The sequence below is a fragment of the Pseudorasbora parva genome, chromosome 14 (genome assembly GCF_024679245.1).
Source record: "Pseudorasbora parva isolate DD20220531a chromosome 14, ASM2467924v1, whole genome shotgun sequence".
Lineage (NCBI taxonomy): Eukaryota > Metazoa > Chordata > Actinopteri > Cypriniformes > Gobionidae > Pseudorasbora > Pseudorasbora parva.
The window spans coordinates 45,480,636-45,505,482 of NC_090185.1; the positions used below are offsets into that span (position 1 = coordinate 45,480,636).

Below are 24,847 nucleotides of genomic sequence, written 5' to 3' on the forward strand. Positions count from 1 at the left end.
TGATAAACTTAATTTATATGTATGTAAAAAAGTAAATTATAAATACTAACTACATTTTTACTTGTATATGTTTGCCATCCAATAGAAAGCTTGTGACTGTTATATTCTGATGAGTTAATGAAGTAAAGTTGGCGCCGTCTTGAGGCGAGTCACTAATCTGCGCATCGACCCGATCACCATCAGGCCTTCTCCACTCCATCTGCCCTCAGGTAAACGGCATTATACCGCAGAGTTTTATATCTCATTTATTCACTAAACGTTATCTCGTTATGATTGTGTTGTCATCACTTAATTAATTCTGTACATTTGATAAGTTTAGAGTGTGTATGTCGAGTTAGCTTCGCAAAACGTTAGTCATAGCTAGTTTTAAACTTCACGTTTTACATACATCCGCCTAAAAACATTGAATACGCTATTAAATCATGATCTTTTCGTTTAATATTCGTTATTTGGTCTCCAATAGTTCTTTATGGAGGAAATTTCGTGTCCTCGAACAACTCGAGCAGGTTTTCGATAACTTCATTCACTCATAATTTACCTAATTCGTATAGCCTACTATTTATTAAATAGTTACCTTCTTTTACTAAATTATTACCATATTTTACGTTATTAGTACAATGTGGACACGATGTATTAAATTGCCAGAAAAAGCTCTTAATTGGTGTTTATTTAAAAGTGCGTCACAGCAATAATGAGAGGAAATGGCGCCGAGAACTTGTGCGGTCAGTCAGGAGTTTTAATGTGTTTAATGCGGGACGTTATAGGAATGAAGTGTGATTTTTGTGTTATTTTAATGACTTTTGAACAACTTTTGTGTGATCTCGTTCTCATACAGACATGAAGAGTTAAAGATTTCCAGGAGAGATGGCCTTATTCACAGAAGCTCAGGTAAGTTAAAGGGATAGTTCACCCAGAAATGTTTTACTCTCCCTCAAGTCATCCTAGGTGTGTATGACTTTCTTCTTTTAGATGAACAACGTTATATTAATAAATGCCCTGGCTCTTCCAAGCTTTATGAATAGCTGTTTCTGTATTAAAGTCCACAAAAGTGCATCTATCCATCATAAAAGTGCATCTATCCATCCTAAAAGTGCATCTATCCATTATAAAAGTGCATCTATCCATCATAAAAGTGCATCTATCATCATACAAGTGCATCTATCCATTATAAAAGTGCATCTATCCATTATAAAAGTGCATCTATCCATTATAAAAGTGCATCTATCCATGATAAATAAAAGTGCATCTATCCATCAAAAAAGTGCATCTATTCATCATAAAAGTGCATCTATCCATCATAAAAGTGCATCTATCATCATAAAAGTGCATCTATCCATTATAAAAGTGCATCTATCCATTATAAAAGTGCATCTATCCTTTATAAAAGTGCATCTATCCATTATAAAAGTGCATCTATCCATTATAAAAGTGCATCTATCATCATAAAAGTGCATCTATCCATTATAAAAGTGCATCTATCCATTATAAAAGTGCATCTATCCATGATAAATAAAAGTGCATCTATCCATCAAAAAAGTGCATCTATTCATCATAAAAGTGCATCTATCCATCATAAAAGTGCATCTATCATCATAAAAGTGCATCTATCCTTTATAAAAGTGCATCTGTCCATCATAAAAGTGCATCTATCATCATAAAAGTGCATCTATCCTTTATAAAAGTGCATCTATCCATTATAAAAGTGCATCTATCCATTATAAAAGTGCATCTATCCATTATAAAAGTGCATCTATCATCATAAAAGTGCATCTATCCATTATAAAAGTGCATCTATCCATCATAAAAGTGCATCTATCCATCATTAAAGTCATTATACTCCTGGCAAATGGTTAAAAAATAAACGTGTGTGAGCGTGTTGCCTATATATGTTGTAATATGAGTATAAACGTTTACACTAAATTTGTGATGAAGTGTTTTTCACTGTTTTAAATCTGTTTTATTATAAGCAAGACGAGTCCAGTGTTGATTTGAGAGGCTAAAGCGTTAGGTTAACTCACTGTCAGCCGCTTTGTCTCAAAAACAACTTTAATTTAACAACAAAAAAAAATCTTGAAACATTTTTTCTAAATTAACTTAATAAAGAAAAGAAACAAAATATAATTACGTTGACATTAAAAATGAAACTGAGCTATTTTAATGGCTTCAGCAATGTGTAGGGAAATAAGGAAAAACACAGACGGGCCTAGATCTGAGCTTCTGGTCTGCAACGCGAGTAACAAACTCTTTTACATTTCAGTAATTGTAATTGCATTACTTGATTAAAATAATATTTAGTTACATGCACGTTACTGCTAAACCGGCAAAACACCGGCCGTGTCTTATTCCAGAGATGAGAATCCATGAGCCGCATTATCAGACCGTTTATAAGGCTGAGCGATGGATTAAACCAGTGTTAAACCAGACATTATTGAGCATCTAAAACAGACTTATTATAAATCAGTTAAGTGAAGTGTTTTCCTCGTATGTCTGTCTACAGATGCAGAGCTACACAGTGTGTGTTCCTGCTCTGCTTGTGGATCTGAGAGTGAAATCTCACACACTCTTTATGTTGTTTTCTCTTTGTAGTTCCCCGTATGGATCTTTGACCGCAATCATTAGTTTGAGCAGTTGAGAAGAAGAAATGGTTTTTATTTTCTCATCATCTTCTTACTTCAGGTAAGTCTAGATCTTCCTCATGTTTCCTCGTCCTCAACAAACTTTGAGTTTATTCATTTATTTTTGACTGATTGAGTTTTGCTGTGGCTGTTAATGACGAGGACATCATTTCCTTGAGCATGTTGAGCTTTGAGGACTTTAGTCTCCATCTGATGACATCACAGCAGGTGTATTGACCCTAGTCAGGAGCCGTATTTCTTTTATTAATTGAATTATTGAATGTTTTATTTTGTGTGCATGTAATGAAGGGCCACAGAGACCTGCAACCTGTCCTCATCTTGAGCTCAAAGTGCTGGTACTGTCTGACAACAGAAGGAAACAGAGGAGGAATGTGATGAAGGGGTTTATGAAGTGAAGACTGAGGATGATCAGTGATGGTGAGGATCTCAGCAGACGAGTGAACACAACATCTGATCTGGTGATGAAGATCTTTCTCTTGTAGGCAGATGTTGAGCGATCGGCGTGGGCAGAAGCGATGACAGGCAGACGATCACTGATGACGGATGATCAGGTGAGATCTCAGGAGCTCAAGACAGAAGCGAGCCAATAGCTGTCAGAAGTCTTCTGGGCATCTAATGAGGCGGCTGCGACTGGGGTCTGTTCCTCCCTTACTGACCACAAAAGGGCAATAAACTGACGAATATGATCAGAAGAGCTACGGCTGCTAATGAACCCTACTTGATCCACATGTATTAGTGATGATATAACTTTATTTAAATGATTAGTCAGGATTTTTGGCAAGATTGTCATATAGAGTTGAATCAGTGATATTAGTTGGTCATTTTTACAATGTTCAATTTATTTATAAAGCACATATTAATACAACAAAAGTTGACCACTGTGCTGTACAAGGGACAAGACTACATAATTATAAAATCACATTAATTTAAATCCTAAAAACACACACACATAAAAACACCACTAGCACAGCACTCGTGTATGATCAAACGGCAAAACCAAAAAATATGTAAAATATAAATGATAACTATCGATTAAACTCTTGTGGTAATGTCGTGGCAAATTCTAAGTCCCAATTGTCTTCAATGTGACAGGTTTGACGTTAATTAGGACCATGCTGACTCATCACCTGCATCCCACACAATTGTGTCCACTATGGTGTCGGACAACACTACAAATGGCCGTCCCTTCAAATAACGCCCTATTTCAGGGTATAGGGGTCGGTTTCGGATTCAGCCCCTGCCGTGGAGACTGAGCAGCCCAACATCTCGATTGAGACAGAGCAGTCTGTCAGGTGTGTGTGTGCGCCCGCCGATCTGTTTGTGACTTGTGTAGGTGAGTTTGTGTGCACATGTATGTTTGAGTGTGTTTTAAGTACATTTACAAAGCAATTCATTGGTTTTGTTTAGGCATGTGCCGATTAGTGTTGTAGTACTCGAGATCGGTCTTGGTCTCGAGACCACTTTTTAAAGGTCTTGGTCTCGTCTCGGTATCGACTGCATTTTTACTCGGTCTCGTCTCGGTCTCAGGCGAAGATGACTCGGGATTTTGTCTCAAGACCGGTCAAGACCACAGCTGAAGGCATATAAAGAGCAGAGAACTCCACCCTGCGCGCACTCTCTCTCTCTCTGTCTTCAAAATAAGCACATAAGCTCTCTCTGATACTTCACATATTAAGCTAAATCAAAAGATCAGAAAACCGAATCCATGTTGAACGTTGCGCGTTCGGACTTCGGAGAACTGTTTTGAAGTACCGCTCGGTGTGAATTGCGCTCAAAAAACGTTTGACCAGCTAAACAGCTGACATAAATCATACATTAAATAAACAGGAAACAATTTCTATCCAGTAGGGATGCACGATATTGGATTTTTGCCGATATCCGATATGCCGATATTTTTCAGCTCATTTTGGCCGATGCCGATGCCGATGCCGATATATGTTTATTTTTTCCCTTTGTTTGGAAACAACACCATTTTGAGCAAAAACAATTTTTTTTAATTCTGGTTTCAGATTTCTGAGGTATCCTTACTAAAAGGATTCTTGTTGAAGATAAATAAATGTTAATAAAGTTCTTTTTATGATAAGAGTATATTAAAAGCTCTGAAAATAACAATAATAAAGTCAGTAATTTTTCACCCCAGATGCAGCTGTAACCTAAATATTGTATTTTTGGATTTAACGTTTGTGCACATGAAGTGGGGGTGGCATGACATCCATTGATGCTGTCTTTTAATTCTACAATTATTGTAGAGCTCCTTGGATTATTTTTCATCATCCATTTCGTACATTTGTATTACAGATTAATACACTGTATATAAAAGTATTTAATTTACAAGTGTCATGCTTGTGATTTATGACATCATTACTGATTTGTTTATTCAGAACAAGAAGTAACTTCAATATATTTGTGTATTCTACTTTTCATTATTCATTATTCATTTTCGTATTAGTGCAACAACAGCGCACCCACTACATGTATAAATATATAGCGGTCTAGCGGGAGGGCACTAGGACCTGGAGGAGCTTCTGCTGCTGTGGAGGCTGCCGCACGCGCTAGAGAGTGGGGAGACGCGATTGGGCTTGTTTTGGGCTAGTTTTGTTGTGAAAACTGGCAAATCTGCTGCTGACGGTCACGTCCTTCTGTACCTGCATTCAGAAATTCAAGGCAGCATTTAAAAACAGTCACTATAAATCACTGTACATGCAATGTATTTTCTTGTTTTCACTTGAAGAATGACTGCAGTGCTGACATGGTCTCATCGCTGTAGCACTCCTTGCACACGTGAGTTATTGCAGGCGCATATCAACACGTTATCATTTCGGCAAGGCATATCGGCATAATGTTTTCATATCGTCCGATGCCGATTTTTATATTTTAAGCGTTTATCGGCCGATTCCGATGTTGTGCCGATAATATCGTGCATCCCTACTATCCAGTTATGAAGTGTTTTCTGTGTGACAAACCTTCCGCGATGTTCTGACAGCCGTGATTCACACAACGGGTCTGCTAATGTCCGATTCACGACCAAATGACTCATTTGAACCGAATCATTTTAACGACGGTAATAAGAACTGTGGATCGTGTGGGCGGAGCTAAAGAATGACAAGCGCGCAAAGCGGTGACGTCCTCAAGCGTGGAGAAACCCATCTATCTCAGCTAATACAGATAATGATCCAGAATCAAATCTGAGGCTGAAATAAATTGAACAGGAGAAACGGCAACATCAGGATGTCCGTCTCTGTGGTATGTACTGTATTTAGGGGCCTTTGTGTGCAGTTTATGAGGACATGATTCGGTTTATGGACTATTGTATGTGACTAGACCTTAGAGGTAGCAAGCAAAACGGTTTTGGACGTCAGAGTCAGAATACTGTAACGTTATACAGAACAACAATGGAGTAACCGTTAGCGCATTTGAATGACGAAGCACGCGATCGTATCGTTTACTGATGTTTACTCATGCGACGGTAGCCAATAGCAGAGACATTTGAAGTTGATTTACTCACCGGCATCTTCCAAAGCAGGACCGCTCTGTCAAAAACACACTTCTTTGGTATGATTTGGTGAAGTCCTGTGACAGCAGTGACGTGTAAATCCACTTTGCGACGCGACTGAAGCGATGCCTTGAAGCTTCCCGTCATTTCTGCGTTCAAATCGGTTCAAATGCAGCGCTGCCTTCCCAGAATGCTGTGCTGAAGCGTTGAAGTCGCTCGACGTCACCCATAGGAATAAAGTGGAGCGCGGCGCCACATAAGTGTTCTCGGACGACTGGATCTGCATCTGAGAGACTGTTTATGGGCGTGCATTTCCTCTCTCTCCCTCTAGTGACGCGTGCGCACCCTACCGGGAGAAGAGCCCGTACAGCCCATACAAGGACCTTCCGCTCTATTTAACGTCAAGTAGACCCATACTCGAAAAAAACTCGCCGAAACTTGTGAGAAACCGGAAGGAGTATTTTTAACACAGAAATACTCCTTCAAACGTCCAACATTAGTGTTTGAAACTTTGTCTATGTTTAGGATGGGAATCCAAGTCTTTAACAGTGGAAAGCTCAGTATGCATGAAACAGCATTTCACCGCCCCCCTTTAAACATTTACTCAGAACACCTCAGAAATGAGAACGCAAGTGCGCTTACCCAATTTAGCGAGAGTGGAGAGTAAGATTTATTAGTTTTAACTATCCACAGTATTTCAGCTTATGTATGTTGAATGTGTAGTAAATAATAGTCTAAAATCATTTAGTTTAGACTGGAGTGAGGTGAAAACAGAACAAAGTTGTTTGTTAGCTAGCGGATCATTTTATTAAATTGTATATGGCAGAAAATGTGGCTATTTGTTGACTGTTAATGCTATTTCTAATATTGATATGATTATATACCAAAACAATTCAACCTGTTGGAACAAAAGAAACATCAAGATAAGAGATCATACATAATATGAGATATAACATAAGATAATAAAGAATGATTCTTTCGTTGCATTTAAAAAAAAAATGGTGTGTGTGTGTGTGTGTGTGTGTGTGTGTGTGTGTGTGTGTGTGTGTCAGCCACCACCAAAGACCATTTTTGACCCAGGAAAAACCCTGCACATGCGAGATGTGTAAAATCAAACTGTAGTTAATCAAAAAATGCAAGTACAGGGTTTATTTTCTTGTTGTTGAAAATAATATACGAGAGAAGTGCCAATCATATGCATATTCCACATTTTATCATAAGTGTGGGGACATGCACTGGTCTCGGTCTTGACTCGGTCTCGGCCCTTCAAAGTCTTGGTCTTGTCTTGGTCTCGGTTTAGGTGGTCTTGACTACAACACTAGTGCCGATATCAATTTTTCATGTTGCGATTAATTGCTGACGTTTTATCACGATATACAATATTATCACGATATTGAAATAAGTTGCAAAAAAAGTGTTGCCATAGCATAACAGCTTTAAGAACTATTTTAGTATAACTGAATGTTTAATACAATAATGCACCAAAAATAGATACAGCTCTGGGAAAAAAATGAAGAGAAATCAATGTTAAGTGCTCTCTTGATATTTTTCAGAGCTGTAAAAGTACAATTTTCAAACAGATTAAAGTGCAAAAGAATTAGGCTATAAAGAACAACAGGTAGGCTTACAAATTACAATAAGGGCTCATTATTTAATGCATTAACTAAGATTGAGCAATAACTACATTTGGTACAGAAAGTATAATGTTTCTGTTAACGTTAGTTAAGAAATACTGATCATTGTTAGTTTTATCTTAGGTCCATTAAAAAAGTTATTTTGATTTTAATGTTATTAAACAGTAACTAAGAAATGAACATTACTTAAAATAATTCATTCTTTATAAGTATTTTTCATTGTCAGTTTGGTAATAATGAATTAACATATTAACTAATGAAGTCGTATGTCACAGAGTTTAACTGAACAATAACAAATAATTAAAACATGTCCTATCATGAGTGCATGTTGTAGTCCAGATTAAAACATAAAAAAAATTAATATTGAAAATAAATAGCCTATTAAGTCTTTTAAGTATTAAGTATTTGGTGCTGTGATGAACATTGAGATTACAAAAAACGAATGGCTGTTTTAAAAACTCCTTCACTAGCGCAGATGCTTTTGTTTGCTGGTTTCCGGGGTAACCGCTGCATTCTGCCGTTCCATCAGCGCCCTCTGCTGTCACTGAGCGGCACTTCAGCAGCGCGTCTCCTTCACCGGTTCATCAGCGCCCTCTGCTGTCACTGAGCGGCACTTCAGCAGCGCGTCTCCTTCACCGGTTCATCAGCGCCCTCTGCTGTCACTGAGCGGCACTTCAGCAGCGCGTCTCCTTCACCGGTTCATCAGCGCCCTCTGCTGTCACTGAGCGGCACTTCAGCAGCGCGTCTCCTTCACCGGTTCATCAGCGCCCTCTGCTGTCACTGAGCGGCACTTCAGCAGCGCGTCTCCTTCACCGGTTCATCAGTGCCCTCTGCTGTCACTGAGCGGCACTTCAGCAGCGCGTCTCCTTCACCGGTTCATCAGCGCCCTCTGCTGTCACTGAGCGGCACTTCAGCAGCGCGTCTCCTTCACCGGTTCATCAGCGCCCTCTGCTGTCACTGAGCGGCACTTCAGCAGCGCGTCTCCTTCACCGGTTCATCAGTGCCCTCTGCTGTCACTGAGCGGCACTTCAGCAGCGCGTCTCCTTCACCGGTTCATCAGTGCCCTCTGCTGTCACTGAGCGGCACTTCAGCAGCGCATCTCCTTCACCGGTTCATCAGTGCCCTCTGCTGTCACTGAGCGGCACTTCAGCAGCGCATCTCCTTCACCGGTTCATCAGTGCCCTCTGCTGTCACTGAGCGGCACTTCAGCAGCGCATCTCCTTCACCGGTTCATCAGCGCCCTCTGCTGTCACTGAGCGGCACTTCAGCAGCGCGTCTCCTTCACCGGTTCATCAGTGCCCTCTGCTGTCACTGAGCAGCACTTCAGCAGCGCGTCTCCTTCACCGGTTCATCAGTGCCCTCTGCTGTCACTGAGCGGCACTTCAGCAGCGCATCTCCTTCACCGGTTCATCAGCGCCCTCTGCTGTCACTGAGCGGCACTTCAGCAGCGCGTCTCCTTCACCGGTTCATCAGTGCCCTCTGCTGTCACTGAGCGGCACTTCAGCAGCGCGTCTCCTTCACCGGTTCATCAGCGCCCTCTACTGTCACTGAGCGGCACTTCAGCAGCGCGTCTCCTTCACCGGTTCATCAGTGCCCTCTGCTGTCACTGAGCGGCACTTCAGCAGCGCGTCTCCTTCACCGGTTCATCAGCGCCCTCTGCTGTCACTGAGCGGCACTTCAGCAGCGCGTCTCCTTCACCGGTTCATCAGTGCCCTCTGCTGTCACTGAGCGGCACTTCAGCAGCGCGTCTCCTTCACCGGTTCATCAGCGCCCTCTGCTGTCACTGAGCGGCCCTTCAGCAGCGCGCCTCCTTCACCGGTTCATCAGCGCCCTCTGCTGTCACTGAGCGGCACTTCAGCAGCGCGCCTCCTTCACCGGTTCATCAGCGCCCTCTGCTGTCACTGAGCGGCACTTCAGCAGCGCGTCTCCTTCACCGGTTCATCAGCGCCCTCTGCTGTCACTGAGCGGCACTTCAGCAGCGCGTCTCCTTCACCGGTTCATCAGCGCCCTCTGCTGTCACTGAGCGGCACTTCAGCAGCGCGCCTCCTTCACCGGTTCATCAGCGCCCTCTGCTGTCACTGAGCGGCACTTCAGCAGCGCGTCTCCTTCACCGGTTCATCAGCGCCCTCTGCTGTCACTGAGCGGCACTTCAGCAGCGCGTCTCCTTCACCGGTTCATCAGCGCCCTCTGCTGTCACTGAGCGGCACTTCAGCAGCGCGTCTCCTTCACCGGTTCATCAGCGCCCTCTGCTGTCACTGAGCGGCACTTCAGCAGCGCGTCTCCTTCACCGGTTCATCAGCGCCCTCTGCTGTCACTGAGCGGCACTTCAGCAGCGCGTCTCCTTCACCGGTTCATCAGCGCCCTCTGCTGTCACTGAGCGGCACTTCAGCAGCGCGTCTCCTTCACCGGTTCATCAGTGCCCTCTGCTGTCACTGAGCGGCACTTCAGCAGCGCGTCTCCTTCACCGGTTCATCAGCGCCCTCTGCTGTCACTGAGCGGCACTTCAGCAGCGCGTCTCCTTCACCGGTTCATCAGCGCCCTCTGCTGTCACTGAGCGGCACTTCAGCAGCGCGTCTCCTTCACCGGTTCATCAGCGCCCTCTGCTGTCACTGAGCGGCACTTCAGCAGCGCGTCTCCTTCACCGGTTCATCAGCGCCCTCTGCTGTCACTGAGCGGCACTTCAGCAGCGCGTCTCCTTCACCGGTTCATCAGCGCCCTCTGCTGTCACTGAGCGGCACTTCAGCAGCGCGTCTCCTTCACCGGTTCATCAGTGCCCTCTGCTGTCACTGAGCGGCACTTCAGCAGCGCGTCTCCTTCACCGGTTCATCAGCGCCCTCTGCTGTCACTGAGCGGCACTTCAGCAGCGCGTCTCCTTCACCGGTTCATCAGCGCCCTCTGCTGTCACTGAGCGGCACTTCAGCAGCGCGTCTCCTTCACCGGTTCATCAGTGCCCTCTGCTGTCACTGAGCGGCACTTCAGCAGCGCGTCTCCTTCACCGGTTCATCAGTGCCCTCTGCTGTCACTGAGCGGCACTTCAGCAGCGCATCTCCTTCACCGGTTCATCAGTGCCCTCTGCTGTCACTGAGCGGCACTTCAGCAGCGCATCTCCTTCACCGGTTCATCAGTGCCCTCTGCTGTCACTGAGCGGCACTTCAGCAGCGCATCTCCTTCACCGGTTCATCAGCGCCCTCTGCTGTCACTGAGCGGCACTTCAGCAGCGCGTCTCCTTCACCGGTTCATCAGTGCCCTCTGCTGTCACTGAGCGGCACTTCAGCAGCGCGTCTCCTTCACCGGTTCATCAGCGCCCTCTACTGTCACTGAGCGGCACTTCAGCAGCGCGTCTCCTTCACCGGTTCATCAGTGCCCTCTGCTGTCACTGAGCAGCACTTCAGCAGCGCGTCTCCTTCACCGGTTCATCAGTGCCCTCTGCTGTCACTGAGCGGCACTTCAGCAGCGCATCTCCTTCACCGGTTCATCAGCGCCCTCTGCTGTCACTGAGCGGCACTTCAGCAGCGCGTCTCCTTCACCGGTTCATCAGTGCCCTCTGCTGTCACTGAGCGGCACTTCAGCAGCGCGTCTCCTTCACCGGTTCATCAGCGCCCTCTACTGTCACTGAGCGGCACTTCAGCAGCGCGTCTCCTTCACCGGTTCATCAGTGCCCTCTGCTGTCACTGAGCGGCACTTCAGCAGCGCGTCTCCTTCACCGGTTCATCAGCGCCCTCTGCTGTCACTGAGCGGCACTTCAGCAGCGCGTCTCCTTCACCGGTTCATCAGTGCCCTCTGCTGTCACTGAGCGGCACTTCAGCAGCGCGTCTCCTTCACCGGTTCATCAGCGCCCTCTGCTGTCACTGAGCGGCACTTCAGCAGCGCGTCTCCTTCACCGGTTCATCAGCGCCCTCTGCTGTCACTGAGCGGCACTTCAGCAGCGCGTCTCCTTCACCGGTTCATCAGCGCCCTCTGCTGTCACTGAGCGGCACTTCAGCAGCGCGTCTCCTTCACCGGTTCATCAGCGCCCTCTGCTGTCACTGAGCGGCACTTCAGCAGCGCGTCTCCTTCACCGGTTCATCAGTGCCCTCTGCTGTCACTGAGCGGCACTTCAGCAGCGCGTCTCCTTCACCGGTTCATCAGCGCCCTCTGCTGTCACTGAGCGGCACTTCAGCAGCGCGTCTCCTTCACCGGTTCATCAGCGCCCTCTGCTGTCACTGAGCGGCACTTCAGCAGCGCGTCTCCTTCACCGGTTCATCAGCGCCCTCTGCTGTCACTGAGCGGCACTTCAGCAGCGCGTCTCCTTCACCGGTTCATCAGTGCCCTCTGCTGTCACTGAGCGGCACTTCAGCAGCGCGTCTCCTTCACCGGTTCATCAGCGCCCTCTGCTGTCACTGAGCGGCACTTCAGCAGCGCGTCTCCTTCACCGGTTCATCAGCGCCCTCTACTGTCACTTAGCGGCACTTCAGCAGCGCGTCTCCTTCACCGGTTCATCAGCGCCCTCTGCTGTCACTGAGCGGCACTTCAGCAGCGCGTCTCCTTCACCGGTTCATCAGTGCCCTCTGCTGTCACTGAGCAGCACTTCAGCAGCGCGTCTCCTTCACCGGTTCATCAGTGCCCTCTGCTGTCACTGAGCGGCACTTCAGCAGCGCGTCTCCTTCACCGGTTCATCAGCGCCCTCTGCTGTCACTGAGCGGCACTTCAGCAGCGCGTCTCCTTCACCGGTTCATCAGCGCCCTCTGCTGTCACTGAGCGGCACTTCAGCAGCGCGTCTCCTTCACCGGTTCATCAGCGCCCTCTGCTGTCACTGAGCGGCACTTCAGCAGCGCGTCTCCTTCACCGGTTCATCAGCGCCCTCTGCTGTCACTGAGCGGCACTTCAGCAGCGCGTCTCCTTCACCGGTTCATCAGCGCCCTCTGCTGTCACTGAGCGGCACTTCAGCAGCGCGTCTCCTTCACCGGTTCATCAGCGCCCTCTACTGTCACTTAGCGGCACTTCAGCAGCGCGTCTCCTTCACCGGTTCATCAGCGCCCTCTGCTGTCACTGAGCGGCACTTCAGCAGCGCGTCTCCTTCACCGGTTCATCAGCGCCCTCTGCTGTCACTGAGCAGCACTTCAGCAGCGCGTCTCCTTCACCGGTTCATCAGTGCCCTCTGCTGTCACTGAGCAGCACTTCAGCAGCGCGTCTCCTTCACCGGTTCATCAGTGCCCTCTGCTGTCACTGAGCAGCACTTCAGCAGCGCGTCTCCTTCACCGGTTCATCAGTGCCCTCTGCTGTCACTGAGCGGCACTTCAGCAGCGCGTCTCCTTCACCGGTTCATCAGTGCCCTCTGCTGTCACTGAGCGGCACTTCAGCAGCGCGTCTCCTTCACCGGTTCATCAGTGCCCTCTGCTGTCACTGAGCAGCACTTCAGCAGCGCGTCTCCTTCACCGGTTCATCAGTGCCCTCTGCTGTCACTGAGCGGCACTTCAGCAGCGCGTCTCCTTCACCGGTTCATCAGCGCCCTCTGCTGTCACTGAGCGGCACTTCAGCAGCGCGTCTCCTTCACCGGTTCATCAGCGCCCTCTGCTGTCACTGAGCGGCACTTCAGCAGCGCATCTCCTTCACCGGTTCAGTCATGTGCAAACGCACGTTGGGCTTGTTTATATCTGAGCCGTGTCCCTTTGACGCAGAACAGCGGTGTTGAGCATTTATACGGTTGAGGGGCAAAATATTCTTGAGTGCATTATAAAAAAATATATTAATTGTTAATAAATTATTATTTACGATATTTTAAAGTGCCCACGATAACAATATTGTACATATTCATTATTGTGATAAATCGCATTATCGAAAATCGGCACATGTCTAGTTTTGTTTAACTCTGAAACAATTTTCGAGTTGCGTTGTGGTAAAAATAGCTACGGGTAACGCCAGCTGATTGAGGAGTTCAACCATTCTACATCATCAACCTAGAACACAAACAAAATGGCGCCGCCCATGGTCCAAATATAAAATTGATTTTTTAAATAACGTAATCTTTCATGGGTTTTCTTCTACATAATTCAGTAAGAGACATCATTTATGTTATATTAAGCCATACAAGTCTCAACACCAGGGGATCCCTTTAAGAATGCCAGTTAGGTGATCAAAAAATATATTATTTGCTGTTGGAGGCCTATACAAAAAAAGAAAAGCAAATGACATTTCCGGAGACAGCCTAATTTTGATCCCCACACATTCCAAAACATCTCCTACTGATTTCATGTGTACACACTGAAAACTGTCCTTTACATAGATCATTACTCCGCCTCTTTTGCCATGACCACAGTCACGCCTGTAGATGTTATGGCCTGGAATATAAACAGCACTATTTGAAGTGGTAGGTTTTAGCCAAGTCTCAGAAACACACAAAAAGTCAAGATTGGAATGTGTTAGCAGCTGTTCAAGTTGTTCCGATTTTGATACAGCGCTTCTTATATTTAGGTGTCCCACAAATACATGTTTAGGTGTAACCTTTGGGTCCCAGAGAACTTTGGCATGGTTAACAGTCTGAAGTAGTCTGTATCTCTGTTGTTTGGTGACAGCGTTTGAAAGACACGGTATGGATAAATGACACGAGTGCACCGATTCACATGCACCCGACAAGTTCTTTTTACGCAATGTTTCAATACTGCCTGATGAAAGCACATCAAACTTTATAGCAGGAGAAACCTGCAAAGTTCCAAATCTTTCCTCCGTCGTGCACAATGATGATGGCAAGCAATTTTGTCCATTTGTTTGTGTGTGTTCGTAAGAGTAACTCACTGCAGTTGTGACTGTAGATCCACACAACGATGAAACGCCATTTGTTCCCGTTAGTTCTTCCCTGCCGCCAGGACCGGGGTTTAGATTAGGGATGAGACGATACACTTAAACTCACGATACGATGCACCTCGATATGCCAGGGTTACGATACGATACGTCACGATACGATATCAAATTTTATTTTTATTTTTTTCAAATCTGTGATTTTTTTACCACCAAAGTAATGTACTTAAACGAAAGGTAGGATTTTTCTCTTTTTTTGCATTTTGGTTCTATGTTGTTTAAAAAAAAGGAGAATTTTTAGAAGTCCGCGACCACATCTTAAACAGGGGTGCCAATAATTGTGGAGGGCACTGTAGGGATGTCAACCGATTAAAATATTGAATCGCGATTAACTGCATGATTGTCATGAGTTAACTCGATTTTAAATCGCACCTTTTTACCAATTGTAAATGTATCTTAAATTAAGTTTAAATTAAGTTTTTAATACTCTAATCAACATAGGTATGGACAAATATGCATGCTTTATGGAAATGTACATTTATTATTAGTGAAACCATACTTATTCAATAATAATCAATACAGTATGAAGACTAGACATATCAAAGGTCATAGATATGTTTATCTAAGAAATTGTTCTCTTAAGCCTAAACTTAAAAATAATGAGTAAGTAACTGTTAGTGATTTCTCTCATTTTAAGAATATAAAGGGAGTTTTTACACTGGCAGTTTAATTCAGAACAGGGCAAAGTTCGTATGAAAAATTGTTAATGTGTACCAGTGAGCGCACCAGAACCACACCATACCTGGAGGAGGTCCATATTACACGAGTATGAATATAGTGCGGCCCCTTTAAGAGATCCGCATTTCCTGTTGAACTGCCGGTATTTTGCGTGTGCGTGCCGAACTGGGCCGTGATTCACGTGGACAGTGTGAAGAACACGGACTCGGGATCGCGCTTGTTCAGGAAAGTAACCTGTGCATTCGTTTTAGCCGATTGTAATGTATTTAGCTCAATAAAACACGTGTACTGTAAGCGGGGTGATGGTGTTAATGATTTACCTCAGACATGAGCGAGAGTGAGCTGCAGTGCATCGCGCTCAGACTGCAGAGAATGTGCTCAGTGAAAAAACACACTTTTCTTTCTGGAGTCTAATAAAAGTTAAACAGAAAATATGGTAGTTTATGTAGGCAATAACTGCATTTTTGGTTTAGAATATTAATGCTAATGTCAACCCTTTTCTTTCCCTATTAATGTTTGCTGCTGCACCCCAACCTCATTCTATGCAAATCATGCAGCAGTGCCATCTATCTTTATTTCGCGATACATTTTTTTCGACCTCGATGCGTTTAGTCACGTTTTGTATCGCGATATTTTGTCAAACGATATTTCGTCCCATCCCTAGTTTAGATGTATATCTCCGCACAGTAAGAGTAAGGGTGCTTTCACACCTGCCTCATTTAGTTCGGTTGAATCGTACTAGAGTTCGTTTCCCTCTTTGGTGCGGTTCGTTTGGTCAGGTCTGAAAGCAGCAATCGCACTCGGGTGCGCACCAAAAGCGGACCAAACAAGCGTACCGAGACCTCCTTGAAGAGCTGGTCTCGGTACGCTTTCAAACAAACTCTGGAGCGGTTCGTTTGTGGTGAGAACGTGATCCGACCTCGAACAGAACCAACTGCAAAACTACTGATCATTTTTGGACTAAACCAGCTGCCGTAGTTAGCTGCGCTGACATTGTGTGCATGATATTATTACCTGATAGATCGTTGGCAATATTTTCGGAAGATGGAAGCATGTCAAGAGTTAATAATTAATGCACGCCTCCTCTTGAAGTGACGAGCGATGTGCGCTCGCCGTCTGCAGTGCATCAGAGCGTTGTTTTCACGTCGCATCCGCGCTTCATTATAGAAATGTATTGTTTGCATACTGTGGTAAATACACACCGTGTAGTAGATTATGGCCAGGGACAAAACTGGCCCGCGTAGTCGTCTCTCCATAGTGTTATTATAGTTTGCTGGCTTTGCCTCTTCTGTTGGAATTTTCCCACACGTAAATTCTGACAAATCGAAAAGCAGTTTAGGAAATACGCCATGGTCAATGAGTGATGTGGATGTTGTCACATGACTGCGTTTTGGTTCGTTTCAACTGGTTCGGACCAAAGCAATCAGTGTGGTGTGAAAAGGAACCAAAAAATCTGAAAAATGCAACAATGTATAATTGTTTGCCCTTGGTTCGGACCAAATGAACCGAACTAGAGATGTGAAAGCACCCTAAGGTCAAAAATGAAACAGCTGATCCTCGGTGGCGCTTATAAAAACGGGAGCTGATCGATAAAGACACAACTGCGCATCCGTGTTTTAAAACAGACGTGTAAATGGCATGTTTGCTCCATGTGTTGAAAGATAGTAGTATGTGACGCGTCGCGTTGTAATCCGATCGGCAACAAAGAGCTTGCCAATCACTCCAGGTTGACAGTAAAACCGCGGCAAGCACATACACAGTGATAATCACAGAGTGATTTGTATTAAGTCGCCCACTTTTTCTCAGATAAGGCAACTGAAATTCAGCATCAGGTCCACTGTTGTTAAATGCCAACTCTTCAGAACAAAATAGGGAAGGTGAGCTCGCAGGACCTGCCAACCTGCAGCCTCTACCTGACACCATTTTTACCATTTCAATACCCCCACATACACATGTACATAACCCCACATACACCCATACATATCTACACCCCTATATCCACATACACATGTACATACCCCCCCACACACCGTATACATACATACACCCATACATATCTACACCCCTATATCCACATACACATGTACATACCCCCCCACACACCGTATACATACATACACCCATACATATCTACACCCCTATATCCACATACACATGTACATACCCCCCCACACACACCGTATACATACATACACCCATACATATCTACACCCCTATATCCACATACACATGTACATAACCCCACATATACCCATACATATCTACACCCCTATATCCACATACACATGTACATAACCCCACATATACCCATACATATCTACACCCCTATATCCACATACACATGTACATAACCCCACATACACCCATACATATCTACACCCCTATATCCACATACACATGTACATACCCCCCCACACACACCGTATACATACATACACCCATACATATCTACACCCCTATATCCACATACACATGTACATACCCCTCCACACACACCGTATACATACATACACCCATACATATCTACACCCCTATATCCACATACACATGTACATACCCCTCCACACACACCGTATACATACATACACCCATACATATCTATACCCCTATATCCACATACACATGTACATACCCCTCCACACACACCGTATACATACATACACCCATACATATCTATACCCCTATATCCACATACACATGTACATACCCCCACACACCGTATACATACATACACCCATACATATCTATACCCCTATATCGTCGTGTTGTAATCCGATCGGCAACAAAGAGCTTGCCAATCACTCCAGGTTGACAGTAAAACCGCGGCAAGCACATACACAGTGATAATCACAGAGTGATTTGTATTAAGTCGCCCACTTTTTCTCAGATAAGGCAACTGAAATTCAGCATCAGGTCCACTGTTAAATGCCAACTCTTCAGAACAAAATAGGGAAGGTGAGCTCGCAGGACCTGCCAACCTGCAGCCTCTACCTGACACCATTTTTACCATTTCAATACCCCCACATACACATGTACATAACCCCACATACACCCATACATATCTACACCCCTATATCCACATACACATGTACATACCCCCCCACACACCGTATACATACATACACCCATACATATCTACACCCCTATATCCACATACACATGTACATACCCCCCCACACACCGTATACATACATACACCCATACATATCTACACCCCTATATCCACATACACATGTACATACCCCCCCACACACACCGTATACATACATACACCCATACATATCTACACCCCTATATCCACATACACATGTACATAACCCCACATATACCCATACATATCTACACCCCTATATCCACATACACATGTACATAACCCCACATATACCCATACATATCTACACCCCTATATCCACATACACATGTACATAACCCCACATACACCCATACATATCTACACCCCTATATCCACATACACATGTACATACCCCCCCACACACACCGTATACATACATACACCCATACATATCTACACCCCTATATCCACATACACATGTACATACCCCTCCACACACACCGTATACATACATACACCCATACATATCTACACCCCTATATCCACATACACATGTACATACCCCTCCACACACACCGTATACATACATACACCCATACATATCTATACCCCTATATCCACATACACATGTACATACCCCTCCACACACACCGTATACATACATACACCCATACATATCTATACCCCTATATCCACATACACATGTACATACCCCCACACACCGTATACATACATACACCCATACATATCTATACCCCTATATCCACATACACATGTACATACCCCCACACACACCGTATACATACATACACCCATACATATCTACACCCCTATATCCACATACACATGTACATACCCCTCCACACACACCGTATACATACATACACCCATACATATCTATACCCCTATATCCACATACACATGTACATACTCCCCCACACACACCGTATACATACATACACCCATACATATCTATACCCCTATATCCACATACACATGTACATACCCCCCCACACACACCGTATACATACATACACCCATACATATCTACACCCCTATATCCACATACACATGTACATAACCCCACACACACACCGTATACATACATACACCCATACATATCTATACCCCTATATCCACATACACATGTACATACTCCCCCACACACACCGTATACATACATACACCCATACATATCTACACCCCTATATCCACATACACATGTACATACCCCTCCACACACACCGTATACATACATACACCCATACATATCTATACCCCTATATCCACATACACATGTACATACCCCCCACACACCGTATACATACATACACCCATACATATCTACACCCCTATATCCACATACACATGTACATACCCCCCCACACACACACCGTATACATACATATACCCATACATATCTATATCCCTATATCCACATACACATGTACATACCCCCCACACACACCGTATACATACATACACCCATACATATCTATACCCCTATATCCACATACACATGTACATACCCCCACACACACACCGTATACATACATACACCCATACATATCTACACCCCTATATCCACATACACATGTACATACCCCCCACACACCGTATACATACATACACCCATACATATCTATACCCCTATATCCACATACACATGTACATACCCCCCACACACACCGTATACATACATACACCCATACATATCTATACCCCTATATCCACATACACATGTACATACCCCCACACACACACCGTATACATACATACACCCATACATATCTATACCCCTATATCCACATACACATGTACATACCCCCCCACACACACCGTATACATACATACACCCATACATATCTATACCCCTATATCCACATACACATGTACATACCCCCCACACACACCGTATACATACATACACCCATACATATCTATACCCCTATATCCACATACACATGTACATACCCCCCCCCACACACCGTATACATACATACACCCATACATATCTACACCCCTATATCCACATACACATGTACATACCCCCCCACACACCGTATACATACATACACCCATACATATCTATACCCCTATATCCACATACACATGTACATACCCCCACACACCGTATACATACATACACCCATACATATCTATACCCCTATATCCACATACACATGTTCATACCCCCACACACCGTATACATACATACACCCATACATATCTATACCCCTATATCCACATACACATGTACATACCCCCACACACACACCGTATACATACATACACCCATACATATCTATACCCCTATATCCACATACACATGTACATACCCCCCACACACACACACCGTATACATACATACACCCATACATATCTATACCCCTATATCCACATACACAAGTACATCCCCCCCCACACACACCGTATACATACATACACCCATACATATCTATACTGATCGATAAAGACACAACTGCGCGTCCGTGTTTTAAAACAGACGTGTAAATGGCATGTTTGCTCCATGTGTTGAAAGATAGTAGTATGTGATGTGTAAGGCCGCCCAAATCGTCCCAATGGAGGCTAACGATCGGCGGGTGAAGGTCGCTGCGCGTTCGTCTTTTCAGCGGGGAAAAGGGGATTTTAATCCAATTCCTCGTTATCTGACTCCATTTAATCATAATTTAGAATTTAGGTTAGAATGCCATTTGGTTATTTGGTCATTCATTTTTAATAGTTTAACTACACATTTAATTATTCCGTTTAACCCTTTGTTGAAATTATACCCAACCTGAATAATTCCAGAGCAAGTCAGAATCAATCAAAGTTTAACAATTTATTTAACAGTCAGGTAAATGTATAAAGCCAATTACATAGTCAATTCAAAGGTAATCCATATATAACATCAAATACTCTGAAGTGAAGAATGAAATGTATACCTGACTTCTGAAATTACATAATGCTGGCTATCTTGAGACATCCAGCATTACGGGCTGACCGGTTTAAAGTGTCAAGCCCTGAGCTCTTTGCAACATTTCCTTAAATACCCAGAAACAAATGCACAAACTCTTTCAAATGTAAACACGAGTTCACAATGGGAATTTGCATTGATCAAGACTTGTATTGATGTAAAGGCCAAATGGCTGAAAGCCACACCCACCAAACTAAGACAAGATATCTCTAAACTCTTAAAACATTGATTATCTTTTGGTTAACTTCTGTGGAGTTGAGATATTTGTACCAGTCGCACTGAGACATTTCAAACGATATCAAACACATATAATACTGTAACGTGTGGATTGACATTGTAATATAGAGATTTTGTGTGTATTTTCAGGTGATCTCAGCATGAGAGAGGGAAGGAATTGGGGGAGACGGGGTATATAGGGAAAGATGTAGATTAGCTGATAGTGAGGTGAGACTTGCGTCTCCAGTGGTGTGTGAGGGACAGTTCAGATGTTAATTTCCTTTATTTTCTCAGAGAGTCCTTGTTCTTCATTCAGACATTTCGGCATATACTAGTTTTTTCAGTCTTACAGACGCGTCGCGTTGTAATCCGATCGGCAACAAAGAGCTTGCCAATCACTCCAGGTTGACAGTAAAACCGCGGCAAGCACATACACAGTGATAATCACAGAGTGATTTGTATTAAGTCGCCCACTTTTTCTCAGATAAGGCAACTGAAATTCAGCATCAGGTCCACTGTTGTTAAATGCCAACTCTTCAGAACAAAATAGGGAAGGTGAGCTCGCAGGACCTGCCAACCTGCAGCCTCTACCTGACACCATTTTTACCATTTCAATACCCCCACATACACATGTACATAACCCCACATACACCCATACATATCTATACCCCTATATCCACATACACATGTACATACCCCCCACACACACCGTATACATACATACACCCATACATATCTATACCCCTATATCCACATACACATGTACATACCCCCCCACACACACACCGTATACATACATACACCCATACATATCTATACCCCTATATCCACATACACATGTACATACCCCCCCACACACCGTATACATACATACACCCATACATATCTATACCCCTATATCCACATACACATGTACATACCCCCCCCACACACACCGTATACATACATACACCCATACATATCTACACCCCTATATCCACATACACATGTACATACCCCTCCACACACACCGTATACATACATACACCCATACATATCTATACCCCTATATCCACATAAATAATAATAATAATAATAATAATAATAATAATAATAATAATAATAATAGATTTTATTTATAATGCACTTTTCATTCCGAAGAATCTCAAAGTGCAAAAAGGGGGGGGGGGGGGGGGGATAACAACAAAAAATGAATAACAAGTAAAAATATAGAATACTACAAACAATCAACCAACACAGAAAACAGAACAGAAACAGAGCTGATGGTGAACAGAAACAGAGCTGATGGTGAACAGAAACAGAGCTGATGGTGAACAGAAACAGAGCTGATGGTGAACAGAAACAGAGCTGATGGTGAACAGAAAACAGCTGATGGTGGAAGTCTCTGTTAGCTCCGCAGCACACTGTGGTCCACTCCATGTTTCAGATTTCTCCCAGCGGCAGTGTCCCGATGACATCGCCGAGGCAGGACAGCTGAAGACCAGATGATGGGTCTTCATGACGATTCAAACGATGGGGATCGCCGCAGCACCATGCAGGAGGCAGAACATTTTTTCGGGCACTTCTGTGGACACACCGGGGTCGGCGCAGAAGTCCAAGCCGCTCCACGGCCGCAATGCAGGACGGAACAGCGGCGCAGCCGAGAAGCGGAACATCCCAACATCATGCCGGACGCTGATTACGATGGCCCAGATGACGCTAGCCCGGTGCAAACTTCAGCCACCATGCAGCTTAAGCCCAAGGGAGACCACCAGTGAGCACCCGCGGCGAGAAACATCAAATGTCCACCAAACCAGAACCAACCAACCGCAGCAATTCAAACGTAAACATTAGAAGCGGTGGAAAACGGCGAAACAAGGAACAACGTCCTCTCAGTGGCTGCCAGCAATCAGCAACAGCCCCAATTGTAGCTCTGACTGTTAGACTAGTCACAAACATAAGAAAATAAAATAAAATCTAAATCTAATAGTACATTAACATGATCATTTGTGGGTGGAGAAGCGGCGAACAGACGACGCCAGCGTCCTCTCCCCCACGTTGCCTAGCAACCATACACATGTACATACCCCCACACACACACCGTATACATACATACACCCATACATATCTACACCCCTATATCCACATACACATGTACATACCCCCCCACACACCGTATACATACATACACCCATACATATCTATACCCCTATATCCACATACACATGTACGTACCCCCCCACACACACCGTATACATACATACACCCATACATATCTATACCCCTATATCCACATACACATGTACATACCCCCACACACACACCGTATACATACATACACCTATACATATCTATACCCCTATATCCACATCCACATGTACATACCCCCCCACACACACCGTATACATACATACACCCATACATATCTACACCCCTATATCCACATACACATGTACATACCCCTCCACACACACCGTATACATACATACACCCATACATATCTATACCCCTATATCCACATACACATGTACATACCCCCCACACACCGTATACATACATACACCCATACATATCTATACCCCTATATCCACATCCACATGTACATACCCCCCCCCCCACACACACCGTATACATACATACACCCATACATATCTATACCCCTATATCCACATACACATGTACATACCCCCCACACACACCGTATACATACATACACCCATACATATCTACACCCCTATATCCACATACACATGTACATACCCCCCCACACACCGTATACATACATACACCCATACATATCTATACCCCTATATCCACATACACATGTACATACCCCCACACACACACCGTATACATACATACACCCATACATATCTATACCCCTATATCCACATACACATGTACATACCCCCACACACACACCGTATACATACATACACCCATACATATCTATACCCCTATATCCACATACACATGTACATACCCCCCCACACACACCGTATACATACATACACCCATACATATCTACACCCCTATATACACATACACATGTACATACCCCCACACACACCGTATACATACATACACCCATACATATCTATACCCCTATATCCACATACACATGTACATACCCCTCCACACACACCGTATACATACATACACCCATACATATCTATACCCCTATATCCACATCCACATGTACATACCCCCACACACCGTATACATACATACACCCATACATATCTATACCCCTATATCCACATACACATGTACATACCCTCCACACACACCGTATACATACATACACCCATACATATCTATACCCCT

At 44.4% G+C, this 24,847-nt stretch overlaps 1 protein-coding gene and 1 long non-coding RNA gene across 2 annotated transcripts in view; both read left to right on the forward strand.

The window, feature by feature from the left end:
• Positions 1-166: 166 nt before the first annotated feature.
• On the forward strand, positions 167-3,832 carry LOC137039651 (uncharacterized). The gene is made up of 6 exons (XR_010897740.1): positions 167-209; positions 836-888; positions 2,587-2,676; positions 2,925-3,053; positions 3,119-3,187; positions 3,729-3,832. It is a non-coding gene; the product is annotated as an uncharacterized lncRNA (long non-coding RNA).
• Positions 3,833-3,943: 111 nt separating this feature from the next.
• LOC137040666 (uncharacterized) overlaps positions 3,944-24,847 on the forward strand; it is a 28,740-nt gene continuing 7,836 nt past the window's right edge. The window contains exon 1 of the mRNA XM_067416457.1: positions 3,944-3,969. The gene's annotated coding sequence lies outside the window, so the exon portion shown is untranslated. The remainder of the gene's footprint in view (positions 3,970-24,847) is intronic.